The sequence below is a fragment of the Mus pahari genome, chromosome 10 (assembly GCF_900095145.1).
Source record: "Mus pahari chromosome 10, PAHARI_EIJ_v1.1, whole genome shotgun sequence".
Classification (NCBI taxonomy): domain Eukaryota; kingdom Metazoa; phylum Chordata; class Mammalia; order Rodentia; family Muridae; genus Mus; species Mus pahari.
The window spans coordinates 91,756,773-91,784,447 of record NC_034599.1 but is presented as its reverse complement, the minus strand read 5'-3'; the positions used below and the strand labels follow the sequence as shown (position 1 = coordinate 91,784,447).

At 43.7% G+C, this 27,675-nt stretch overlaps 1 protein-coding gene across 6 annotated transcripts in view; it reads right to left on the bottom strand.

The window, feature by feature from the left end:
- Window positions 1–27,675, bottom strand: part of Nmnat3 (nicotinamide nucleotide adenylyltransferase 3) — a 121,466-nt gene that overhangs the window by 22,721 nt on the left and 71,070 nt on the right. The window lies entirely within an intron of this gene.

Genomic DNA, 27,675 nt, shown 5'->3' with positions numbered 1-27,675 from the left:
AGAGCTTGGGATTTATCTGATGAGAAATGGACTGGTTCAAGGTTTAACTTTGAACCAAGGGTAACTGACTGAGCCTGTACACCCCAACAATGCTACTTGACGAGACATTCCCTGTGACTTCTGGCTTAAGAGTTTTTAACACATGTCTTACGGTTTCTATCGCTGTGATGAGACACCATGACCAAAGCATGGAGGAAAAGGTTTATTTCAGCTTAGACTTCCAGGTGACAGTCCATCGTTGAGGGAAGTCAGGGTAGGAACTCCAGCAGGGTTAGAACCTGGTGGTAGGAGTTGGTGAAGAGGCCATGGAGGGGTGCTGCTTCCTGGCTTGCTCCCCATAGCTGACTTGGCCTGCTTCTTATATCACTCAGGACAACCAGCCTAGGGATGGAAACACCCACAATGGGATGGGCCCTTCCCCATCAATCACCAATCAAGAAAAGACCCTAGAGGCTTGCCTACGGCCTGGTCTTCTGGAGACATTTTCTTAATTGAGACTTTCTTAAAGTCTCAGATTCTTTTACTTTTGTGTCAAGTTGACATAAAATGAGCCAGCACAGTGAGTGTACTGTGAACTCTTCCCAAGCTATTGTGTAGTTTTTCTTCTCTGGTCAGTTACTACTGGGGAAGAACATTGATTAATTTTCTAATTGTAAACTAACACTGCACTCCTGAAGCAATCTCAGGTAAGGCAAAATATCTTATTATTACTTTAAGATTATTTATTTGTTTTTAATTATTATTATTTAATAATGTGGTGTGTGTGTGTGTGTGTGTGTGTGTGTGTGTGTGTGTGTGTATATGTGTGTGTGTATGAGAACCTGGGAGAATATAAGACCTGTGTGTGTGCAAGAGCCTGTGGAAGCCATAAGGGGGCATTATAGAACCCATGGGAGCTACAGTCACAGGCAGTGACTGTAAGTATTGGCAATGAAACCTGTGTGTTCTGTAAGAACAGTTGGAGCTTTAAAACCATTCAGCTATCTCTTCAGTCCCAAATAAAGTGCAATTTATTCGTGTATTTCAGTATTTGTTTATTTATATATTTCCCTGTAGATAGGGTCTCACTCTGCAGCTTTGACTAGCCTAGAACTTACTATGTATACTGGGCTGACCTGACACTAGCTATGTAGATCAGACTGGCCTGAGACTCACAGATATCTACCTGCTTCTGCCTTCTGAGTGCTGGGATTAGGTATGTGCCACCATGCTGGCCTTGTCTTATCTTCCTGTGCATTGATGGGTTCTGGTTGCTAGTTATTTTTAGAATGGAGACAGGTCTACAGTTCTTCTGCTTGGGTTTCTCTGTCAAGGCTATGCCCTCCTACTATGCATTCTAAAAGGCCTGCATGAAGGGTCGACCTCACTGCTGAAGCCCTTGCTCCTCTCCTCCTCTTCTCCCTCTCTGCTCTGGGGATCCTGCTCAACTTAGCTTACTCTGCCCTTAGGCTGCACCTCCATAGCCAGATCTGAGGAGGCAAGAGTGTAATTTGCATGAAAAATTTGTACTATTGATTTAATCTCCTTAGTGGCTGGAAGATGATTCAGATTTTTCATTTCTTCATTATGATTTTTGGCAACTCACATTTTTTTCCAGAGATTTCCCCGTTACATTTAAAGTTATCAATTTCCCGATACACAGTTCTGCAGCTCGGGCCCTTTAAATTCCTCACGCTGGGCCCCTGTCCTTTTCCTTGAACAGGACTGCAAGGCTTGTTATTTTGTTAGTCTTTCCAAAGAGTCACCTCATGGTATATTGATTTTTTTTTTTCTCTGCTAAATGTTTGTTTTCGGTCTCAGCAACTTCTTTTTTTCTTTTTATGGACTCCACCCGTTTACTCTCTTGCTGTTCATTTGCCAACTTCTCATGGTATCTGCCCAGCTAATTAACTTGAAGTTTGTCTTGTTTCCTAAAATACACAATTCAGGCTTTACAATTCCACATCTTTCCTTGCTCCCGACACATTTTTGACATCTGCGCTTTCGTGATCTCTCAGTCCAAAGCATTTTTTCTAACCTCCATCGTGAGGCCTATTTGATTAGTTATTCAGGAATATGTTTAATTTCCACACATACCATGATTTCGGGGGCACTGTATTCTTGGTATTAATTTCTCAGAGGACACAGTGTAAGTAGACCCAGTGTCTTGAAATATGCGATTTTTCTTTATGGGCTTTCTGCCCTGGTCCATGAGCAGGCTCGAGGAATGCCAAGTGTAAGCTTATGAAGCGTGTCTGTTCATTCTGTGGATGCTCAGTGCTGTCCATACAGCCCAGGCAGGTGATGGCTTTGTTTAAATCTACTATGGTTGAATTTGTGTCAGTCTATGGTATTAATCACAAAAAGCTAGAAAATGTCCCACTAATATTATGGATTTTTCTATTTTTTCTTTTCTTTCCCCTTTTTTAAACTTTCACCTGATGTGTTTTATTTTATTTTTTCCCATTTATGTATTCACTCACTTAACATCCTGATGGCTGCCTGCCCATCTGCTCCCTCACCAGTCCTTCCCTCCACCTCCCTCCCCTTCTCCTCTGAAAGGATGGAGCCCCACCCTGAGTATCCCCCACTATAAACGTTTATAATGTGTGTCTAGATGAGGCTTTTTATTGCTAGTAAGGTTGTGTTAGAATTTAATCGGTCTGATAACATAAATGGTAGCATATGCATTTTTCTACATGTTTCTTTTTTGAACACAGGATCTCTCTATGTAGCCCTGGCTATCCTGGAACTCTGTATGTGACAAGGCTGGCTTCAAACTTGCAGGAATCCATCAGCCTCCACCTCTGCCTCAGTCTCCGCCTCCCGAGTGCAGGGATTAAAGGTATGTATCACTATGCTTAGCGAGTTTTCCACCTTTTAATTTTCAACATATCTATACTTTTTGTTAAAGGCAAGCCTTTGTATATAGCCCATTATGACATTTCCAGGCAGGCTTGGCCATTTTTTACTTTAAACTGGAGCATTAAATTCACTCACTTATCATGATGTATTTGCACTTAGAAGGCATCATGTTATTCTGTGTTTTATTTTTCTTGCTCACGGTCTAGGCTTCTTCTATTCTTCTCTTGACTGTTTAGATTTTTATTATTTCTTTCTCTCTGTCTCTTAGAGTAGACATGATCCACGCAGTTTTACAGCCAAAGGAAACGAAGCTCATTACCACCTTGCTCCTAACGTGGCTCCAGGGCTCTGCTGCTCCATCTGGCACCCTCCTAACTTACATGTTATTGTTGTGGCTGCTTTAAATATACACGCCTCCTTCCTGTTAGACATTACTGTCTTCTCTCCTGTAGCCAATGGTCTTTTAAACCTATGTCCACAGTTCCCATTGTCTTTGTACTTTCTTCCTGCACACCAATCTATCTGTCTTAGAAGACTCTGTCTTAGTTAGGACTTTATTGCTGTGAACAGACACCATGACTAAGGCAACTCCTATACAGAATAACATTTAATTGGAGCTGGCTTATAGCTCAGAAGTTCAGTTCGTTATCATAATGGCAGGAAGCATGGCGGCATCCAGGCAGGCATGGTGCTGGAGGAGCTTAGAGTTCTACATCTTGTTCAGAAGGTAAACAGGAGAAGCTAGGAGGAGGGTCTCAAAGCCGACCTTCACAGTGACACACTTCCCCCAACACGGCCACACCTCCTAATAGTACCACTCCTTGTGAGCCAAGCATATTCCAATCACTACACCATCCATCAGACAGAATACGCCTATTGGGATCTCCTTAAGTTGGTGACTTCATTCTAAATTACAACCTTGAAAGATATTTTCACTGAGTACGAAATAAATGGGTTGAAATGTTAACTTTCTTCAATACTATCAAGTTATTGTTCTCCTGTCCTGTATTGTTGCTGTTGAGAAGTACTGAACAAGTCTGTCATTCCAGGGGAAGCAATCTGTATTGCTTTGTATATTGCATTTATCTATATTAATTTCTTTTATTTGCATTGCCTTGGAATGTCTTTAATATGTGCATTAGTATCTTTCATCAGATCTGGAAAATTCTTAATTATTATTTCTATGGAAATTATCTGTGCCTCTTTATTTCTGTTTCTTTCACCGTTCTTACTGGAAGTAGGGAGCCCCCATATCTTATTTTCTCTGGGATTTATTAATATCTCTCTGGGATTTTTTGTGGATAATTTTGCTTCATGTATATTCCTATCTGCTCAGTGTATCATTAGCCTGATTCAAAATCATACACTGAACCTTAGTGTTTTCTAGTCTACTAAAATGGTAATTCCATTTGTTTCTCCTGTGATTTCTTCATTGGCTTATTATAATTCCAGACATAAAGGATACATATTTAGTTAGACTTCATCTAAATAGTTCATTTCTTCAATCAACTTTAAACAGTATGGTGTTTTTAGGTTTGTTTCCCACATTTGTTACTGGTATATATACTCTGTGTGTGTGTCACACACACACACACACACACACACACACACACACATTTGTGTTTGTGTGGTGGTCTTTATCTTGCAACTTCTGCTGGCTACTTTCCCAACTCTGTAATCAAATTAATTGACATGGGACAACTTAGGTGTATTTACCTCAACATTTCTGAGGGTTCAGACTATTGTGATGAGGAAACAATGGCAGAAAAGCTCAGTTATGCTGGTGAAAGAGTGTGGTGGGTACCCCTCACATCACAGTAGGTCTAACACAGAGCAAGACAGGAAACACGCAGAGATAGCATCCTGCCTCCCCGCCCAGCGACCTACCTCCTCCAGTTGGCCTCTGCCTCCCCAAGTTCACAGACTTCTCAAAATAACTGCACCCAAACCAAGGAGTGAATATTCAAACTATGAGTCTGTATGGAGCATTTCAGAGTCAAACCATCAACTTGTCTACTCTTGTTACCTCAAGGCTTATGATAATCCTATAATGAAAAATGCATTTTGTCTATCAGCAAAGGTCTAAGTCCAGAGTCTCTATTGAGACTCAAGGCAAACTCTTAGCTATGAGCCACTGTACAAATAAAAAGGAAATCACATTCTTCTAATATACAATGGGACAAAGTAAATACTCCCATTCCAAAATGGAAGAATGGATATGTAAAGGAACGTTGGGACCAAAGCAATACTGAAACCTATCAGTGGAAACAGATAAAAACTATAGATTCATGTCTGATACTAGGGGTGTGTGGTAGCATGATATGAGTCCCGAGTTCACAGATTTTCCACGTGCCTGGAACCTTAGGTTTCACTTGCACAGTTTCATACGTTAGCCTGTTAGGAGCCTCCTTCGTGGAGTCTCACCCTCTGCACTGACTAGATTCACAGGCTTTCCACAGAATCTTGGTGGAAGCCTGTACATGAACCTGTAACTTGCATTCTGCATGTCCTCATGGAGATCACATCCAGTTCTGTTGCCTGCTTAAGCAGGATCAGGCCCCCTGGCCTTTGTGGACCATGGCTGCAGTAGTCTGTGAGTGCCTGGGTGGCTCAGCCCAGGGAGACACTTGCTTAGAGGCTCTGTGTGAGCAGGTGCACAGACAGTTACAGAAAAATCAGGTCTTTTCAATGAGTTTGTAGCTTTACACCCTGGAGCCCGAGATTCATTAGGTCATGATAAATCCTGAAATGACTTCAAGGCAGCCTTCCCACTGAAGTATTTGACTACTTTTTAATGGTTAGCGTCTCTTTAATTATGTCCCTTTTTCTTGAACTTCAGACAAGTTCTTTTTCTGGCTAACTTTCATTACCTCCACAGCATTCTGCTCTGCTTTTTTTGCTCCTCATTTTCACTATAAACCTAGATAAAATCATTCAGTAGTAAGCTGAATATTATCCTAATTTCAAATGCTCTTTACCAACTTAATTAGTCCATTACTTTTAAATTTGGCCTCACTCAAATTTTTGGGACGTGAGTAAAATCTAGACTGTCTTTGCCAAAATGTTGTAAGAACAAACTCTGGTATAATCCATCTCTACTCCCACCAAGTTCTTGTCTACATCTGAAATTCCTCCCTCTCACATCTCCTCCCATCCCCATTTACACCCTCCTCTCCCTCTCCTCAGAAAAGGGAAACCTCTCCTGGATATCAACCAGCCTTGGCATATCATGTTGCAGTAAAATTAGGTGCATCTGCTACTGAGTTAGACAAGGCAGGCCAGTTAGGGGAAAGGGATCCACAGGCAGGCAGTGTAGCCTCCCTCCTGCTTTAGGACTCTCACATAGTAGATGTTTTTATAGGTGCTGGAGTAAATGTCTTGATGGGAGTCCTTAATATTTCAAAAGCAATGGGTCCCTTCATTATTAGGGATTAAAGGTGTATACTAAGGGTGTGTCTGTATTCTAGCCAGAGTAAGCCAGGGCAAATCAGCATTCGGACTGGGTCATATCTTTGGATGTAATACAGCCACAGCAACAGTCATGTTGCTAGATTGAAATTCCTCTTAAAGCAAAACAATCAGGGCTTCAAGACGACTCTTCTGTTTACAAAGCTGTCTTTTTAAAAATTAAAAAGCATGGTTTATAGCTTTTCACACTTCTAGGAGACATGGTTTCAGAGCAAATTCCTATTCTGACTTTTACAATCTTTCTGTCCCTTCTTTATAATTATCCCTGAACCTATTACATAATAATCTCAAAATTGTTTTTAAAAGTATTGTAAAAACACAGTTTAGACATTTTTATCCTAAACAACTTGCACACAGTGCCCATTAAATTCAGCCCATCTTATGATAGACTAAGGATTTCAATGAATATACACATATATTTTATTTCATTTTCACTCACATTTTATTGTCATAGTAAACAAAAATGTGGTTGTTGTTATAATAAAATAATTTCTGATTTCTAGATGGCCTGAATATTATCTAATCAGTACACTCTAATGTTTCTTTAAAAGATCTTTTCTGGGGCCTCATGATGAAGCATGAATCAAAGTTTAAGTAAACAAGGATGCCTTCAGCTGACAATTTAGTAAGATTTTATTGATTATTTTTTATAACATTCCTAAAATTTTGTCTATAAAATACATGTTCTTAAGGCACTTACTAATTCACTAACAAAATCACTTAAAGCTTTGACATTTGAAATCTTAAAATCATAGTCATTATTATACACTTTTCTATGGGCATTTGGTGTTTTGACCACCACAAGAATCACTCACAAAGCTCTGCTTAAAGTATTCATGGATAATTCCTTCCCTAAACCAAGTCCCAAAGGGCCCACGAAACACACACTCAGATTTATGAAAACAACCCTACTCCTGGTACCAATTTTTTGTGTTACTTGTTTCATGGCTACTCACTGTGACTAAACCTAATACTTTCAACTTAAAGGAAAAAGGATTCACTTTGGTTTAAGGTTTCAGGGGTTTTACTGCAAAATATCTAGGAATTCATGGTAGAATATCCTAGTTAATGGTGACAGGCATGTGTTGGTAAGCTGTCACATCATGGCAGACAAGGAAGCTTCAAGTACCTTCAGTTTCCTACTTCCTCTATTTCCCAAAGTTCCCACAACCTCCCCAAATAGTGCTACCAAGCTGGGCAGCAAACATTCAAATCACAAGCCTGTGGGGACTGTTTCAGATTCAAACTATAACACAACTGGAGTGTGCTTTATTGGCAAGCATGCCACAAGAATATAGGTAAACTTTTGTGTTTTCCTCACTTATTCGGGTACCTTTTACTCTTTGAGCTGTTTCTTCCCACCCAAGTATAAGCATTTAGTGCTATATTTCCTCTCCTCGCCAGCATTTTAAATGCATCCAACATTTTGATTGGCTATGATTCCATTTCCACACAGTTCCATATATTTAAAATTTCTAGTCTTTTAACATTTTTGTGTTGTCTCTTACTATGGGCTTGACCCGCTAGGAGCAAAGGCCATATACGATTTCAATCATTTTAGGTCTCTTGAGCTATGCTTCTTAGTTCAGGAGATGATTCATTGAATTTTCCAATTGTGCTTGAGAAAAATGGATTTACCTACACTGGCTGCTGAGCTCTACCGAGTTCAGTTAGAAAGAGAAGAACAGTTCTACAGCCTTCCTGAATGCCTTTCATCTTGTATTCTGCCTGGTAGCAGTGAAGGCCAGGAGTTCGTGTTCACTTACAATTGTGAATTTGATAGTTTTCTCCTAACTCTGCTTTCACTTAATGTGCTTTATGATTCTGTTCTTGGTGTGCCCATATTCAGGGTTATTATGTCTTAGTGGGTCACCATTGAACTTTTTAAGCTTTTGTAGTAATTGGTTCTTCAACAAATCTGCTATGTTGCCTGTCATAGTTTTATTTTTAAATATGTGTTTCAGTTTCTTCACTTGATTAAAAATCTTAGCATCTCTACATGCTATTTTTACATCTTTTGTTCTCATCCATATGTCTTTGCTTCTTCTGTGCTTGGTATTTAGATGCTTGCTGGCTAATGTCCCTAAGAGTTATTTGTGTGGCCTCCCAAGACAGAACTGAGATAGGCATGCTGAGGTATGACTGGACCATGAAGCAAGAAACCATAAAAGGGGGCAGCTTGACACATCGGAGGCAGTGTGACTGGGCACTGGTGGGAAAGTCCCCTTTAAAGCATGGAGATGAGCTTCATTAAGAGAAACAGCTTAAAGTAGAAGAGAGAGAGAGAGAGCCATCATGGACAAAGTGACAGGAAGGGGGTTCCTCAGGAGGATGGGAGGGATGAGCATGAACAAGAAGAATGAACAAAGGGGATGCGCTTGCTTTGGTAAGCTTTTGGTGGTAAGTTCCACACTACCTAATTTAGTTTGATTTAGTCCTCCTAACTCTAAGCATGGGACCAGATACTTGGTAGTGCCCATAAAGCTCCCTTTCAGGTCAGGGTGGGGAGTTGTGAGACCATATTAAGGTACTTAACAGAAATTCTCAATCCTCTGTCAGAGAGAGAGAGAGAGAGAGAGAGAGAGAGAGAGAGAGAGAGAGAGAGAGAGACTGACTGTGGTGTGGGGATTAAGCCAACACTGATTTTTCCAGGCTTCCAGATCTCATCTGGTTTCCTAGAGTGACTGACATCTGTACACAGCGGGTCCATGCTACATATCACAGGAAGCTGCTAACTTTGGTGGCTACGGATGTTTAATAGCTCACCATTTTTGCTTTAAAAGTGAAGCTTGAAAGATGTTCTCATTGTGCCAGTGGATGCTCCAAAGAATGTAGCCTTCTCCTGGAAACTGGAAACTCCCAAATGCATTTTCTATCTCAGAACAACTTGGATGCCTTGATCCCTCCACCCTGGACTCTGATGTTCTGCCATCTGGAGGACAAAAGGAAGCAGCTGAGAATGAGGGAGTAGCATTCTGCTTCTGGCTCCAGACGTGGCTCCTGAAAGCATGTGTGAAGGTGAGCACTCTTGCTGCAAAGAGCCAGACTTGTTGATGGACAACCCAAGCTAGTATCTAAGCACAGGATTTTCCTAGAGTCCCAAGAGTAGCAGGAAGAGGAGGGCACAGAAAGAGAGAGGAAAGGCCCTTTCTGAGCTGCAGTACACTGGGAAACTGGAGCAGAGAAGAACCAGGAAGGGCTTGTGGTTCCTAGAGTACCACACCAGCCACAACGTGGCCATGCTCTGGTACCTGTCAGCCAGGAGCCATGTTGGTGATGAGGCTGGTTGGCTTGATATTGATACAGACACAGATATGTGTGGGAAGAGGAAATCTCGACTGAACAACCACCTCCATCAGACTGGCCTGTAGGCAACTCTGTAGGGCGTTTTCTTGACTAATGATCAGTTTGGGGCCCAGCTTACTATGGGCAGTACCACTCCAGGATTAGATGGTCCTGGGATGTATAAGAAAGCAACCCAGGAAAAGCAAGCTGGTAAGCAGTGTTCCTCTGTGGCCTCTGCTTCAGTTTCTGCCTCTGAATTCCTGCTCTGAGCTCCAGTCCTGGCTTCCCTTGATGATAGTTTGTAATCTATAAACCAAGTAAGCAAACCCTGTCCTTCCCAAGCTGCTTTTGGTTTATAACACAGAGACAGAAACCTAACTAGGACAGATGGGGACAGCTAAGGGACACAGCTAAGTCTGGAAGCTGTAGGGCTGACAGTCTCCTGTTTTTGCTGTCCTGATGGAATTCTGCGAGAAAGGCAGCTCACACTATCCCACGCCAGCGTGAACAGCAGAGCAGAACTGGAGGGTACTATGTGGAGGCAGTGTGCTTCAGAAAACACTTCTCCCTCAGCTTCAGGAGGCCTCAGAGGGAGTCACAAATTCCAAAGGCTCTTCAGAACACAGTGGCAAAGGAGGTGAAGACTGTGCAGTCAAGAGGGTACAGAGTTCAGGGACCATGGTGAGCCCAGGCTCAGCATCTGGGACACAGCCTGAGCCAAGAGATACTGGGGAAGCTTCAAAAGTGCAGGCAGAGCAGACAGGCGCTCACGCTTGCGATCTTAGGCAGAGAAGATGGGGTGCATCGTTTTAGGGGCAGAATGAAGATGCTTAAGCTGCTCCTGGAACTGACCAGTAATAGACTTGGCTTAAAACTAGAACTTCTTTTTCAACACTTGTGAAGCATTAGAGAAAGCAAAGCATGCTACATCCCTGCACATCTGTGTCCCATTTTCTTTCTATTTTCCTGTTAAGAAGAAATGGGGCCTAGGAGGACTCTCTGGGGGCAATCTACATACATTTGACCTTCATTGGTAATCTTCCATTTATAGGAAAGCAGGGCGGGAGGACAAAGCCACACTTGCCACTCTGCTGGTTATCCTGGACAGTCAGGTGTCCCTTCTGATGGGTTAGCTCATTTGATAGCAGGTCACACACAGAGAAATCAATGCTCTTTTATAGCAGCCAGGAGAGAACAGTCAATCAAAATAACACTTTGTGCTAAGGCTGCTTCACGCCTTTCAAATGGGCCACGAGTCTGAGCTATTTCCCTTCCGTGCCAACCTCAGAGCAGCCTGCCATGTGAACTGTCCCTTGCTCTTCCAATCCACTCAAGGACCTCTCCCGTGACCCTCCTGCTGCTCACCCTCCCTTCCATTATAGCCTGTGTATGATTTTATCAGTCTGCCCTTGTCTTCCCCCAAGAAACTGAGAGCCCCTAGAGGACACGGGATTGTCATTTCTTCCTGGGTAACATCCGTAAGTATTAGGTTTTACCAACCTCATCTTGGGGCTGATGAAGCAATTCAGGGCCGTGAATTTAGCGTGGCAGATAGGGTTCCTTGCTTCCTTCCACTCCCTCTGGAAATGAGTAAGATGGAAAAAATGGGGAATAAGATAAAGTTGAGATCACAGGCAGGGGTGATGGTGGTGGGGTGTGAAAGAGAAAGCAATAGTTCAGCAAAGTCAATCTGGAGCACCGAGGGATGGTAAGAGACCGGCCAGAGCCAGTGGGCAGCAGATGCAATAGAAAGTAAGTTATAAGGACAGCTAAAGCCCAGAGTGAATTGGGGCATGGAGAAGTAGTCAACTGGCTGGGGCTCAATGAAGGGCGAAGGCAGGACCAGCTGAGAGTTTTTCTAAGGAACCTTAGTCTCAGTCCCATCCCATCCCAGTGCCTAGCTTAAATCTCCCACCCTGGCAGGCAACATACAGGCTTTCTGACTAGGTTGGACCAGAGAGAACGATGACTCCTGACAGGAGAAAGAAACGCCTAGACAAGAGCATTTAAGTTTGTCTTCCAGAATACAGGGTAGTGGTGTCTCTGTGGGGAAGGGACCCAGATTCCCAGGGCATTTCCTCATATTTGAGGACCCTGCACCTACAAAGCCACCAGTGCAGTTGTGACACCAGCTTCACACGTGTGCCTGAAGTTTAGGCGAGCATTTACCACCTGACCCGCAACGATGCCTGGAAGGCTGCTACGGTTTAGCTATGGGTTGAGCGCATCTTCCCAAAGGTTCATGTGTTCAAAGTGTGCTGTGTGTGTCTCACTGGGGAGTGTGGTTCACACTAAGGGGAAGGGCCTCCTGAGCTAATCAGTTCCCAGTTTGAAGGGATTGATGCTTCATGCAATGAGTGATTATCCTGAGAGCTGTTATAAGAGACCAGCTCTTCCCCATCTCCAGCTCTCATTTCTGTCATGTGACTTCTTGTGTGTCATGTGTCAGAGCCTGAGTGAGGCCTTTATTAGAAGACCAACAATTTGTGCTTCCAGACTCCAAAACTGTAACAACTCAGCCTCTGGCAATTTTGATATTACAACTGATAAGCATAAGAGAAGATGGATTTGGGAAGGAGTCTTACCATGAAAGACAGAGACTAAAACAGCCATCGGGAGAAAAGGGTCTTTGGAAGTTACAGACAATGCAGAGAGCAAGAGAATTAAAGAAACAGAAATCTTCTAGGAGAAACAAGATGGTTCAGTAAAGAGTAAAGGCACTTGCCATGAAGGCGGACCACCTGAATCCTATACTCAGGACCTCCATCACGGAAGGAAAGAGCTGATGCTGGCAAGCTGTCCTCTCACCCTTACAACACAGACACACACAGACACACACACACGCGCGCATGCACACACATTCTTACACCTTTGCCATTGGGCAGTCTGAGCTTTCTGATGGAGAAGCACCCTGGAAGCTCAGCGTGATTTTTATATACAACTGAACAGGGAGGCGGGGTTTATAGTATACTATTCAACAAGGAGACAGGTTTAATCTTGGTAGGAGCAGTCTCTAGGTTATAAACATCTGGGGGATGCGGGGGCAGAAGGAGGAGCCACAGTGGACATTTTCTACACACAATATCACCATCTGCATATGAACCTGAGGAAGGCTTTGTCTTCCCTATGAGCCTCAACCAGGGAAAGTTTTGCCACTCCCACGGGGCCTGAGGCATTGGGGTCTTGACATAGCAGTGCTCATGTCAGTAATACACATTCACTCAGAACCTAGCTAGCTCCATGCAATACACAAATTAAATAGATGTTTAAAAGAGTACAGTAATTTTGTCAGAAATACTTCAGGGACTATATCCTATCCACGAACTAAGAATGAGATCTTCTTTATAAAGAAACAAGACATAACTCTAAGCTGCTCATTCAATCAACAATGCCCATCAATTGCCTTGTGAATGCTGGCTACGGTGCTGATGCTGAGGAGGCAGGTGATGATGCCACAGGCTGATTCCTGCACTCCTGGAACTTGTATCTGCTAGATGGCCTCAGCAGTGCCATCATTTAGTAGAAGACTTAGAAGAAAAATGTAAGAGAATCATATGCTAAAAAAGAGATAGCACCAGGTTTCAATCCAGGAGGTGAGCTGAAGTTAACAGACACTCCAGATAGAGCAGAAAAACTGAGAGGAAACCACCAAAGAAAAGGGAAAACACTTTTCCTAGACTAGAAAGACATATTTCAGGCTGATAACTAGCGCTTTGAACAAAAAAAGGTCAGCACCATGCGGCACCTTATGGGAATCCAGACCATGAATTTGAAAGTTAAAGATCCTAGATGTTTCCAGGAGGAAACATAGGTCAAACACACCTAGCTGGAAAGCAGGGAGCAGTGTGCTTCTTGACAGTAGAACCAGAAGACAGGGAGAGGAGTCTCCTAAGTGTGAGACGAAAAGAACCTCCAAAGTACAGTTCTGTATTTGGCCAATTACCAACCAATTAAACCTGGGGCTGGAGGACTTTTTTTTCTGTTAAGAATAGATGATAAACAAGCAAGGGCTTTTAGGCTATGTACAATCTTTCTTGATACTCTTTATTTTGAAAAAAAATTTTAATAGGAAGAAAATATTAAAAACCCTCTTAATTCACAAAATAAAAGCAAAACAGTCTGTGGGCCAGATCTGGCTTATGGGCTGTGGTTTCCTGCCCTTAGGAATACTGCGTAAGATCTTGTCCAAACACATGCAAGGTCCTGGCAACCTCATCCACTGTGCAAGAGTCTCAGGAAGATGCCTGGGAATGCAACGCTTCTAAAATGAGAACAGAAATCAACAAAAGCAGAAAGCGCGGGATTCAAGAAACAGGGTTCAGGACCAGGAAACAGGCAAGGGAATCCTGGGAAAACAGAAAGAAACCGGAGGAAGATGGGGTTTGGTAATGTGGGGACTGGCTGTCCAGTCCCAGGGTGAGTGGTTTTGGGAGGATACAGGCAGACAAGAGAAGCAGCTGGGACTGAATCAGTGACTGATGGCTGTAAAGAACCAGGAACCTGGGCAAACAAGCGAATGAAGCAGCTGACTCTGGGGGAACAAAACAAAACAAAACAAAACTAAGCTTCTATGATAGAAAATGGAGTGACAGGGAACTGTCTGGTCCAGTTAAGGCTGTTTACACTAACCTACATGTCTGCAGTAGCAATATCAGCAAATACTGTGAGCCGATTTGTTTGGGAGCTTGTAGTGGGGGGTGAAGTGTGGCTGAACACGAGGATGGAGGAGTGGGAGAGAGAAATCCTCATTTTTCATAACTGGAGGCCAACAGAGAGCATCTAAATCTGAAAGTGGACGGATCAGAACACAGTGCATGCGGCTAATACTGCTCTTCCGGTTGATTTGCTCTTTTATATGTTTTCCTTCATGGTATGTAAGGCTGCTCTTCCACACTGACTGTTTATATCTAGTTTACAACTTCACCAGATGAGCAATGTTTGTTCTTGCGCAATAGCTCTTAAGGAAATACACTTTTGTTTTGTTTTGTTTTTTGTTTTTTGTTTTGTTTTTTCAAGACAGGGTTTCTCTGTGTAGCCCTGGCTGTCCTGGAACTCACTTTGTAGACCAGGCAGGTCTCGAACTTAGAATCCACCTGCCTCTGCCTCCTGAGTGCTGGGATTAAAGGCGTGCGCCACCACGCCCGGCAGAAATACACTTTTTAATGTCTTCATAATATTGGAAATTTAAAAACTAAATAAAATTGTGCAAGAATCAGTGAGTGGTGGCCATTTTTGTAGACCACAGTCCAACTTTTAGAAAAAGTTTTAAAAGAGAGACAGAAAAAGCAAAAGCAAGGGTCTAAGGAGTCACATCTTCCTCTGCCACTTCTTAGAAAGTCTGAACAAAGGTGGGCCTTGTCAACAGACCTGTACTCCCAGCTACTCGAGAGACTGAAGAAGTAGGGCAGGAAGCTCAAGGTCAACCTGGGAAACTAAATGAGACTCTGCCTCAATAAATAAATGAGTAAATAAAAATAAATAAAAATTAAGGGACAAAGATGTAGCTCATTGTAGTCAGCTTGCCTAGCACGTGTGAGGCCTTGGGTTCAACTTCTTATCACACACACACACTCACGCACACACACTCACACACACACACACACACACACACACACACGTGCACACACACGCATATGCACACTACACACAAATGAAGAACAAGGAGAGTTATTAGCAGCTATCAAGATCCCATTTCATGGTACATACTCACTAAATGGGACTGCTCACTAAAAAAAAAACAAAACAAAAAACAACAAACAAACAAACAAAAACATTGTTTTCCTAGTTTAAATCTGTATTTAAAATCATGACATTTTAGAGTTATTAGTTCTTCAATGAAGAACTGAAGTTGCTGCTTGAGTCTGCTGGCGGCCACAGACAAGATTCTCTTCCATCACAGAGTCGTTTCACCTCTACACTAAGTAAAGCCTTGAATTTTCATCCCTGGGGCCCACGGTCTTCAGTGCGATGCTTGGACTGATTCCCATTGCTGGAAACGGCCTCTCTGCTTCCCAGTCTCCCCTTCCCATGGTAAACTCCCTGGCTATGACCACTGTTTCCTCTTGGGTCTCAGGGAAGCAGGGGCTGACACAGTGCATTTTCTTAAACAGAAGCCCCTGTCCTGGATTGGTAGCCTCACCCCTTCTCTGGGCTTGTGGCCCTTCTTATACCAATTGATCTCTTTTCTTGGCCTTGTCTAGTGCTGGCTGCTGGGAAGTCTTACCAAAGCCTGGGGAGGGATTTGTTTAATAATCTACAGAGAAAGGACAAAGGCCACATTCAGGCTTATTGTCATTTTTCTTTGTACTCAGACATATACTGGTATAGTCCCAGGAGGCTGCTTCAGGTCTAAGCCAACAGCCCTTGGCAGGGGACGAGGGATTCTTCACTTGTAGTTTTCTTGTGAGCATTTTACTGAGGGAAATATATGAAGTATGAGACAGAATTTAATTTTTCTCTCCAAACAGTTAAGTGATTGTGCTGTCCATTTCATTAAACAGTTCCCCATCTACACTGAAAATCTCTCTTTTCATGTATTGTCTTGTATACACTGTCTTCGTGAATGCACATACATGTGTTCATGTGTGTGGAGGTTAGAGGCCAACACCAGGTGTCTCCTTCAGTTGCTTCTCCACCTCATTTTTTGAGGCAGAATCTCTCATTAAACCCGGAGCTCATTAGTTTGTCTAGACTAGCTGGCCAGCAAGCTCTAAACGTGATCTTGTCTCTGCCTCCTTCAAGCTGGGATCACAGGTGTGAGTCACTGGTGGTTTTGCAAGGGTGGAGAATCCCAACTCAGGCTATCATGCTTGCGTCTGGACTCGTGGACCATTTATCATCCTGTAATGCAGACATCACAGTGATCTCTGCTGCCAGAGTCAGGGCCACGTTTATTCAGTCTCTGAACACATTTGACCGCAAGAGTTCCCCTAGTCACCTCCTTAGCTCTCTAGGAGAGCCCTGAGAAGTTACATAAATGTGCCCATTGATATTTTCATCGGAAAGTCATCCCCGTGGGGCCTTTGTCAAGTGTCTCAAAGGCAGAGCTGTTCCACTTGGCCTCTTGCACCTGTCTGGTTCAGGTTACCGCCAGGCACGTGTATCTTGGGCGTTTTATTCTTGCTATACTTTATCATAGCTCTTCCATTAGGTTGCATTATGACTGTTATATAGGAAGCCCCATACTTTAGTCTACTTTACTGAAATTATTGTTCTAATGGTTTTGCAAAGGCTTCTGAGTTTCCGAGAGCTGTAGGGACACCACCCACAAGTAATGAAGACTATGTCTGCTTGTGTGTTTCCTTGCTTCCTTCCTTCCTTCCCTCCCTCCCTCCCTCCCTCCCTCTCTCCTTCCTTCCTTTCTTCCTTCCTTCCATCCGTCCGTCCTTTCCCTCACCCCCTTTGGATTCACACCATTAGAGAAACATGGTGGTGAGAAGATGTTCCTTCCCATTTCCTCGTTTCAGTGGTGAAGTCTCTGAAGCTCTGAGGCTCCACTGCACACTGGCTAGAGAAGTCTTTCATAGATCTAATTTACTAAGAGTATAAAAAAAACCCTCACCTGAGTAGGTATTGGATATTATGGAATGTCCTGTAAGTATGTATCGAGATGACGATTTAGGTTTCATAAAAATATATTGTCTTAGTAATGTGATCCATGAATAGGGATCTTTATAGGAAACTGTCCTTTAATACTCAGGGTAAATGCTACCAGGATTTGCTGAATTATCCTTTTATTAGCAATTTGATAACCTTCTTCTTTATATGGGTATTTTGTATCCATGATTATGCTGTTAAACACTAACTGTAATGCCACAATAGCCTTATCCAATTTTCTCTGTGCTAGAAAATGGCTACGGTAGACTGAATCATTGGCCCCTACTCCTCACTCCCCCATTATAGTCACTACACAAAGACAAGTGTTCTCTCCACCCGCTGACTTTGGGGTGATGTAAAACCTGCCTGCTCAGTAGCTATCACACACCCTGGCTGTTTCCATCAGAGGAACAGGAAAGGCAGCCAGTGTCCTTCCTACTTTCCTAAACTCCAGCAGACAGGAGGAATTCACTGTCTTGCTGACCCATGGGTCTGTGATCAAGGAACAAACCACCAGTCTGGTGTCAATCACATGTGCAGGCCTGTGATTCTAGCATTTTGGAGGCTGGGGCAGGAGGATGACAAGTTTGAGGCCTAGGCTCCAAAACAAGACAGTGTCTCAAAAGATAAAAAATAAATACACTTGTTTATTCTGCATGTCACTGAGGAGTTGGGATTCAGCTGCAACTAATGCTCTCTCTATCTGGTAACAGAAAGTGTGCCAATACTGCTTAATACCACCATAACCAGCACAGCATGGGCTTCTCCTTCCTGGCCCAGTGGGTTTGGCAGGAGAAGGGACAGTGGCACCTGCCTGGGCCAAACATGCCCACATCACCCTCTGACTGCACATTTTATGAGAACCCGGCCATTCCTCCATGTGGCTATGCTATAACATGATATCAGTGATAGAGCTTGATAACTGTGCACTTCTGGTTTAGAGGCTGGGGACACTTCATCTGTATGATATAGATACCACACTGTAGAATCCTAAACTTGCCTACTCGGGGAGAGCAGAGTGGCCACGTGTCCATGGCATGGTCCCCACACCCAGCATCATCTGTCAGACAAGAACGAAACCATGTTTAGTCTCTGAGTTGTCTTGGCTGAGAAACAGACCAAGACACAAGAGTGCCCACTGTGCTCTGTCCAAACTCCTGACTCAATGAACGTCACAAAATGGTCAATTTGGGCCACCAAGTCCGGTGTGGTTTTTCATAGAATAGCTGTGCTGGCTAGGTGTATGTCAACTGGACACAAGCTAGCGTCATTGGGGCAGAGGGAGCTTCAGTTGAGAAAATGCCTCTGTAAGATCTGGCTGCAGGGCAAAACCAGAAAATACAGGATACAGAGTAGAAGCCAAGTCTCTGCTTTTCTGACGCACTGTGCTGATAAAGGAGGTGACGTCTGGGCAGGGGGTGGCTCAGCTGGCCAGGGTTAAGAAGGAGTAGACTACTGCACATCTGTCAGAATGTGGTCCTTTCACCAGGCTACTTTGTGGGGAATGTCATAGAGCAAAGGCCTCTTTGGAGCTGACCTGAAAAATGTGACCATCTTTGCCAGCAAGGCTGGGCTTTAATAAAATGTTATTGCTACTTAAAACGCTGGCAGCCTCACAAACCGGGGAGCAGAGACTTAATGGCCTTCCAAACTAAAAACTGCATCATTCCCATGGAGAATGCCTTGGCACGCTTATCAGGATTTTATTAAGACCTACCATACCTGGCTTAAACAAAACTGCACATATCCAAACAATTGAGATAAAGGGTGGGCAATGAATGTTAGGGTGTGGCTGCCCAGGAACACAGCAATCCCTTTTCTCCTTCACAGACTTAGTCCTGTGAGCTCAGTAGGAACAGAGAAACCCAGGTCTCTGGGCAGCTCTGGGCAGCTGGCCTCGCCCACACCAGCAATCTCTTCTTGCTCATTTTTCTCTTTCTTTGGCTGTACTGGCTGTAAGCATCCTGGAAATAAGGCCTTGAAAGGGAAATATCTAAGACATATCAACAGCAACGGTTGCCAATGCTTTGGGGAGTTGAGGAAACATGAGAGAGCTGGAGGATAGCAGGTTGGTTTTTTATTCATTTACTTAAAAAAAAAAAAAAAAAGCCAGGATTTCAACCAAAGGGATAAGCCTGCTTTTTTTTTTTAAAATTTATTTATTTATTATATGTAAGTACACTTTAACTGTCTTCAGACACTCAGAAAAGGGAGTCAGATCTCTTTACAGATGGTTGTGAGCCACCATGTGGTTGCTGGGGTTTGAACTCATGACCTTTGGAAGAGCAGTCGGTGCTCTTACCCACTGAGCCATCTCACCAGCCTGATAAGCCTGCTTTTAAAAGGAGATTATTGTGATTAAGCCTGGCTTCCGAGCAAAGGCTGAAAAGCAGGCTCTCGCTGAGGCTGCGGAAGCTCCTGGGCCATTTGGGTTCTCTTCTTTTTAAATTTCCTTATCAGATTCCATGCACATTTAACACTCTTTGTATCTTTTTCTTTCTTTTTTCTTTTTCCAGCCAGAGAGTCTTTAGCCCTTTGCAGCCTGCAAATCAGTTGCTCTCATCTCTTCCCAAAGCCACGGCCTTACCTGGACTGTGGAGGCCTGGGGTACAGGGAAAAGCAGAACCAGGCAGCCTGCTGCCCTAAAGTGGAGTCCGCAGCTTCACGTGTGTGTGGTACCCTCCCTCCTCGGTGCCCTCCCTCGGTGCTTGCTGCTCTTCTGTCTGCTCTTCATCTCTCTTTGTCTGTGCAGCATCTTCCTTTCAACAAGGAACCTCCTCCCACACACTGTAAAGCCCCTCCAGAACCTTTCAAAGCGGAGCTTACCAGTGGGCATTTTTTTCTCTCTCTCTCATTTACTGCCAAATGCCCTGCTTTCTCTGTGTGCACCTCTGCAACAATCTGAGAGAGGAAACAAGAAAGCGGCCATATTTCCTGGGGTCTAAACTTTCCTTCTGGGCCCCATGTAGAAGGGATTAAGATCTTTTTAAAAAGTTTGTTTTTGTTTGGTGTGTGTGTGTGCTCACACCAGGGCGCTGGTATTGAGGTCAGAGGATAAAGCTCATGAGTCCATTCTCTCCTTACACCACAAAGGGTTCCAGGGATTAAACTCTGGTCATCAGGTTTGGTGGCAGGCACCTTTACCTGCTGAGTCATCTCTTTAGCACTTTAAATATATATATTACATAGAAAGGATTTGTGGTCCTCATACCCATCCTCTGCATCACTTACAGGCACTTGGCATTGGTTGGATGAAGGTGCTTCTGTTTGTATGAGTAGTTACAAAGTTACAAAGCCCCTGGTGGTGATTGCTTGCATGGGGATATACACACACACACACACACACACACACACACACATACATACACAGGCTATTAGAGCCTATTAATTTGCATGGATGCCTTTATGTGTGAGAGCTCCCCCTCCCGTCTCTCCCCTGTTGTGTACATCTCTGTCTGATGACTAGTGTTTGTCTTAAGAATGCCACAGATGCTCAGCATTTCTGTTACTCTACCTGGATAGAACACTGATGGCCTTGAGCTCCAGAGGCTCACGTGCTCCCAACCAGTGGCTTACGGCTCCAAGCATCTAAAGCTGGAGGCTCACTGTTCTAGGTGCTCAGGGTAGATGTTGGGACACCCAGACACCAACATGACAGCTGCAGAGCTTCGACTGGGACCTTTGACATTTGGCAGCTCTCTTGAATACTTTCAGTGACCAGCGCTTGAAGTCCTTATAGCAATGCCTCGGGATAGCCCTTCCTCCTCCGCAATCTCAGCCTCTCCAGGGTTCTCACCTTTGCTACCCTTTGTAGTCCCAGCGTCTTCCAGATCCTGCCCTGGGTTGGGAACTCCTTGGCTGTCTTAGTGCTATAGCTTGGAGCTTTGAGTATCATGGCTCTAAACTGTAGGAGCGCTCTACAATGCTAGGCTTCGGATAACAGGGCCTGTAGTTCTCAGCAGCTCTAGGTGGAGAGCGTCCTCTTAGGCACATGGACATAAGGGAAAGTTCTACCAGTTGTCATTCTGGGGGCCATATGGCTACCCTGTTCTGTTTACTTGAGAAAAAAAACTAAACGGTGCTTATAGTACAGGTTTAGGAATATATAGTTTTTAACAGTGCTAAACTTCTAGGTAAATACAAGATGTAGGAGTTAGGTCTTTCTGCCTTAAGAGTAAGTGGATCTCTCTAACTTTTTTGTTTCATTTACTTATTTATTTTGAGATGTGTCTCATGTAGCCCAGGTTGGCCTTGACTTTACTATTTAGCCTGCACTGAGGTTCAAACTCCCTATCTTCCTGCCTCTACCCAGTAAGTGCTGGGAATATAGGTGTGTGCCAGTGGCTTGTTAAGAACTTAGAACAATGCCAGGGTCTCGCGGCTTCTCAGAAACTGACTACCTTCTTCTCCTTGGGGGCTTTAGATCTGGAAAGCTGATGTGAGGGCCCGGTAGGAATGGGCTTTCAGCAGGCTTTTCTGAATCGGTGTATGGCCCTTCCTCATGGGGAAGTAGCTCACATCTGCCTTGTCCTCCTCGGTTTTGTGGAACTCATGTAAAGCGGCTCTGCTCCTCATGATCAGAAAACCCAGTGGGGAATCTACCAGTTCATCTGCTCCCTAAGGTCAGGTTTCCTAGAGAATTCAGGAAATGATGTCACTCCTCAGGATCCTTCACGTATACAATGAGACTAAAGGATACCACACATTTCAAAAGCCTCGGCGTAGCAATCAAGTGCATTAGGACAGGGAACAGAGACCAGGTTATGGGCAGACATGGTGGACGGCACACAGGAAATACCACTGGATCTGAAACTTTTAGCCCCGCCTCATTTTTTCACCACAAGCACTACTTCCTCATGGACATTCAAGAATAAATAAGGAAGTGGTCCTCATGGGTCTGGACCCTCAGCCTCAGGGAGGTAGCCAGCCACAGGATGCTCAGAGACACATGGGCTAGCCTGTGAACTTCAGAAGAGGCTCAGCCAAGAAAGGGTGGCCTGGCTTTTCTAGAGGCTGGTCAGATAAGTGGGCCACCCTCAGCACAGACGGCGACATAGGAAAGGGGAAGCCTTGCTAATCAAAACCAATTCTTTCTGTTTTAATTGTATTGAAAGGAGAATTTTTTAAAACTTCCAGGAACAACTGAAGCTTTCTGACTCCTGACTCTGCACGAGTCTCCTTGCCTGTTTCTCGATACATTTTCAATTTACCTTCATGGTAATTTACACTTAAGGAAACTATCCAAGATTTGTCAAGGGATTCAATAAAATAGGTCATGGAGTTAAATGCTGTGTCGGAACATGGGGCTTAATTTTATGGATAAAATTTTATGGATAAAACTGCTTAGCTGTCCCCCCGCCCCCCTGTTCGTGTTAAGACTAATAATTACCCAGTGTGCAGAAGCCAGGGCACCACTTTTCCTAATTCTCTAAGCACATCTGGTAGGGTTGCAGCCTCTTGCCCTCAAGGTTAACAGACATTGAATTAGGGAAGAGACCTGAGTAGCCCAGGGGCCAACGTCTCTTACAAGGTTGCTCCTGAAACCAGGCAGCATCCAAAGCTCAGAGCGGGGACTCCGGGGAGAAAGAACAGAGGTGGCTAGGCAGTTCTGGCACGAACGCCAGCTGCTCAGAGGCCTGCAAAGTGCGCACCTTCGCTGTGCACCCATGCTGCTTTCTGACAGTGGGCTGTAGGAGTTTTATTTTTCCCCAGGTCAGAAGGGAAGCAGATGGAGACACATAGCTTCTTTTCAGTCACTCAAGGCTATTTAATTCACCCAGACTGGAGCTCCAAAGTCTGGAATTTGTTATACAAACAAGGACCACTTTGTATAATGCTCAGATTAGCAATGTTATGAGTGTAGAATAAAGGGCCCTGGGTTTTCAGGTTGTAAATGCTGTCTTGAGTTAATGTGATTTCACTGTTGAGGTTTGTTTCCAATAATACCCTTGAATTTACATGCCCAATATAGACCTTGGCCAATTCTGCTTATGTAAATTTAGGATGCTCCTTCCACTTGTAATATATGACATAATTTAAACTAACCTAAAGCAAGCCATTCCCAACAAATGCTTAAGACAACAGCTCCCTGTGGGCTGATTCTTTTATTTATTTTTTTTATTTTTTTTTAAGTTGTATTTTTCCTCTCATTTCAAGTGCTGTTTATTGTGTTTCTCCGTCTTTTCTGTGGAATGCTTAATAGGGACCAGTGCCTCCTCCAAGAAGTGTCCAGTGAGGGAATGCACTGGGCAAACTGTGGAGCAGACAGAGACAGACAGGGTTTGACTGGAGACAGCAGATTGTCTGTGAGCCCTGAATGCGTGGGTGTGCACAGTGACTCCAGGAAGGTGACAGGAATCCTGGGTTTCCTTAGCTCACTTAGCTCTCATGGATTGTCCTGCCAGATTCAGAGGGCTAACAAACACTATGCTAACTTCACCGACAGATTGCACCACGGCCCGCCAGCTTCTGTTTGGATGCTTTACTTAAAGAGATGACAAGAATTTCTTACTACCTCCCCCGCTCTGCTGCCTTAAATCGAGGTGTGTTGGGGGGCCGGGGAGAAGGAGCAGGCACAACTCACAGCACATGTGCGGAGGTCAAAGAAAAACCCCATCTTATGCCCTGCTGGAGACAAGGTCTCTCTGTTGTTGGCTCGTGTTGTTTGCCAGACTAGATGGACTGCAAGCTCCTAGGGGTTTTTCTGTCTCTACTTCCCATCTCGACATAGAGGTGCTGAGGTTGCAGGCATGAGCTACTGCATTGGCTTTCCCTGGGTGCTGGAGACTTGAACTCAGGTCCTCACACTGGCATAACAAGGGTCACCCGATGAGTCATGTCCCTAACCCAGGTCGTTATGTTATAACTGTGGATGTATTTAAGATCCTTCGGAGGAGTCTGCATAGGATACAAACATCACAGCTCTGTTATGCCGATTTAAATGCTGATTTATAGTATAGGAAACACCATGCGTTTAATCACCAAAACGGTCACCATCTTCAACTCATGATCAGCGGCCTTGGCCAACACCATGATCCTCACTATTGCTACCACACTGGCAGCACTACCCACATCGCATCACACCATGGCTAACAAGATCACGGCTAACACCATCACCACGACCTATAGCAAGCATTGCCACTACTTCACACCCTCCTCATGCAAGTCAACAACAACATAACCCTCTTTTACCATTAACAGTGTCAGTACAACGTGTCACCACACTGTGACCAGCTAGTCCCACCCCCTCTCCATCAGGGCTTTCTTCTGCTTTCTTCTGCTCAAAACCTTGTTCGCTCAAGAAAATTTCACATGACCTTGGGTACCTAGCTTTATAACCCGACATACAGATATGATAATAAATCATCAAGAAAATTACCTTAAAACAATTATTTGGTATAGATCTAATTTTACCATCAAGTGAAGATGAAAATGAATTTTGTGTACTAATGAGCTAGAAGCACTTATTTGTTTTTATATGAATAATTAAATCTTGGCTCAATATTATTTGATACTCCAGGACACAACATCTTTAACATTTTTCACAGTGGATCACAATATTTTGATTTGATAATCATCAAATCTGAGAATGCTGCTTCATATATAAATACATATACTAGCAGTATGTTTAAGGCCACTTCAGATATTATTAGAAATTATGTGCTAGCTAATCTCAACTCAAAATTCACTAAATGATTTTTATTTTTTAAGATTTATTTATTTATTAATTATATATAAGTACATTGTAGCTGTCTTCAGACACACTGGAAAAGGACATCAGATCTTATTAGAGATGGCTGTAAGCTACCATGTGGTTGCTGGGATTTGAACTCAGGACCTCTGGAAGAGCAGCCAGTGCTCTTAACTGCTGAGCCATCTCTCCAGCCCGATTATTAACTTTTTAAAACTTAAATTTTATTTTATGTGTATGGGTGTGTTGTCTGCATATATGTCTGTGTACCACGTGAGTGCAGTGCCTGTGGAGGCCAGAAGAGGGCGTCAGATCCCCTGGAACTGGAGTTAGCAACAATCTGGGAGTAGAACCCAGGAACTCTGGAAGAGCAGCAAGTGCTCTAACTGCTAAACCATCTCTCCATCCCTTGAATGATTCCTTTTTAAAATGAAACTCAACAATTTGAACAGCATTTTTTAAAAAACGAATTGTACATACATATGTGTGTATGTATGTTGCATGTGTGGATAGAGAGTACAGAGTCAGAGTACAAGTTTCCCAAGTAAATTCTCTCCTTTGATCATATGGGCTCTGAGGACTGAACTCAGGTCTTCTGGTTTGGCAGCAAGTGCTTTTGCCACTGAGCTATTTTGAAGGTCCTCACATAGGAATTTTGAAAATCAACCATCTTACGTAGCAAAATCCAAAGACAGAATGATTTTGGACATCTTGTGGAATGGTGGTAGGAAAATATTAAGCCTTTGCTTTCCATTTTTTTGTGTCTCCCACTCTTCTGTGCTGGGATTGCAAGTATGAGCCGCCACATCTGGCTTTTCGACATGGTTACTGGGGATAAAACTCCAGCCCTGCTGCTTTTTGTGGCAAACGCTTTACTGACTGAGCCATCTCCCCAGCCCTACCTTTACTATCTTCTTAGTCCTTATGGGTCCTTTGGAAGATCCGCGACTGTCCTTCCTATTCTCATCATGGGCAAGTCATCGCACAGAAAGTATAATTACCCCAGCATTGCAGAGATAATCATTTGCTGGACTCAACTGAATCCATGAGATCGTAAGAAAAATGTGATCCAATTATCTCACCCTTCTGCATCTCTCCCACAAGTTAGTATGTAAGATTATTTTGCAAATAATATTAAAGTAACATTTTAACTCTTTGATATACACAAAGCTCTGTTACAATATGTGCATTTAAAAAATATATACTGGCCTGGGTAGATACAATTTCTTTTTAAAGGAGATAGATGTCCTCATGCAGTGTTAAGGTGTGGTCCATGCTCAGAATCCACAAGTGGCCCAGACCATTGTCCCAGATGCCCTGACTCTGTACTCTGACACTCAAAGTGGGTTGAACTCAAAGATGCTCAGGGCTCAAGAGTTCCCATCCTCACCACTCTTGCCCTCAGCCTCCCATCCTTGCTGTCAGTGCCTAGGACAGGTCTTCTTCAGAGCATACAGCCTTAGAAAAGTTCAGACAGCATGTGTCCAAGGATGTCTCTGCATTTCCAGACTCAGGAGGCCAAGGAGGTTTCAAGGGTGGAGGCAGCAGTTCTGGGACAGAGAGCAAGCCCATTCTGGCCTTGGAGGTTTTGCATGTTTCCTTTAGCAATACCAAGAACCTCTTAGATTAAGATTTATAGGAGGAGCTTGCATCCCTAAAATGAGGTGGGGGTGAAGACGGCAGAGAGGAGAGAGAGGAAGTGAGAATAAGGAAGAAGAGAGCTGGGGAAGAGAGGGGGAGGGGAGGGGGAGGGGGAGGGGGAAGAGGGGTGGGAGGTGGGGAGAGGGGCTGGAGAAGGAGAGGGGAGAAAAGCCTACCTCATGGAATTATTTTGCATATTTAGAGGGTAAAAAAATATTTTGAAAAATGTAAAAAAACGGTTCCCCTTATTGTTACTGCTCTTATGTTGGTTTCATGTAGTAAAATGATGGTTTATTTTACTCTAACACGTTTCCTGAAATATCTAGATAATGACTCCAATGCAATGTGTATCCTTTGCAATCCTACTTAGGCTATGTCTAATTTATGCTTAATAAAGTTGCAAAGATAGTAATGAGTTCCCATGTAGCCTTCACTCAGGTACTGCTGATTTTAATATTTTCAATAACCAAGCTACAGATTTCCTAAAGCAGAAAATTCACAAGAACTCAGCACTAGGACCTACCCATGAATCTTACCTCCCATGATCCCCCACTTTTTGCTATCTTTAGTTTCCTTCAGTAAGCGTCCAGTCTTCCAGAATCTAGACTGTAGAAAAGTTCTGGGCAGTTACTGTTCGGAGCATCTCTGTGTTGACACTTTCTCAAGGTTTTATTAAACTCACACACTTTAGGCAGGCATTCCTGAGAAGTGAGGCAGAACCCATCTCAGCCCTCCCCATCCGAGGGCTCTGGAAGCTGATTATGTCCTGCTTCTGGGCTTATTAACCTTGATACCTAGTCAAGCTGGTCTCTGCCAGATCCCACCAGTGATGTGACCATTTTCTCCTGTGACTCTGTAATTAGTAAGTTCTTGTAGAAAAACACTATGAGGCTATGCAAATACCCTATTTCCTACTGCGCCTTCGCTTACTAATTTTAGCAGCCATTGATGATTCTGGTCCACGACAATCATTACTGTGATGTTTCGTGAAGGGCAGTTTTCTTTCTCCAACATTCTTTCCAGAGTACTAATTATAATTCTACTGTAAGAAAGAAAACACTTAGCCAGGCGTGGTGGCGCACATGTTTAATCCCAGCACTTGGGAGGCAGAGGCAGGCGGATTTCTGAGTTCGAGGCCAGCCTGGTCTACA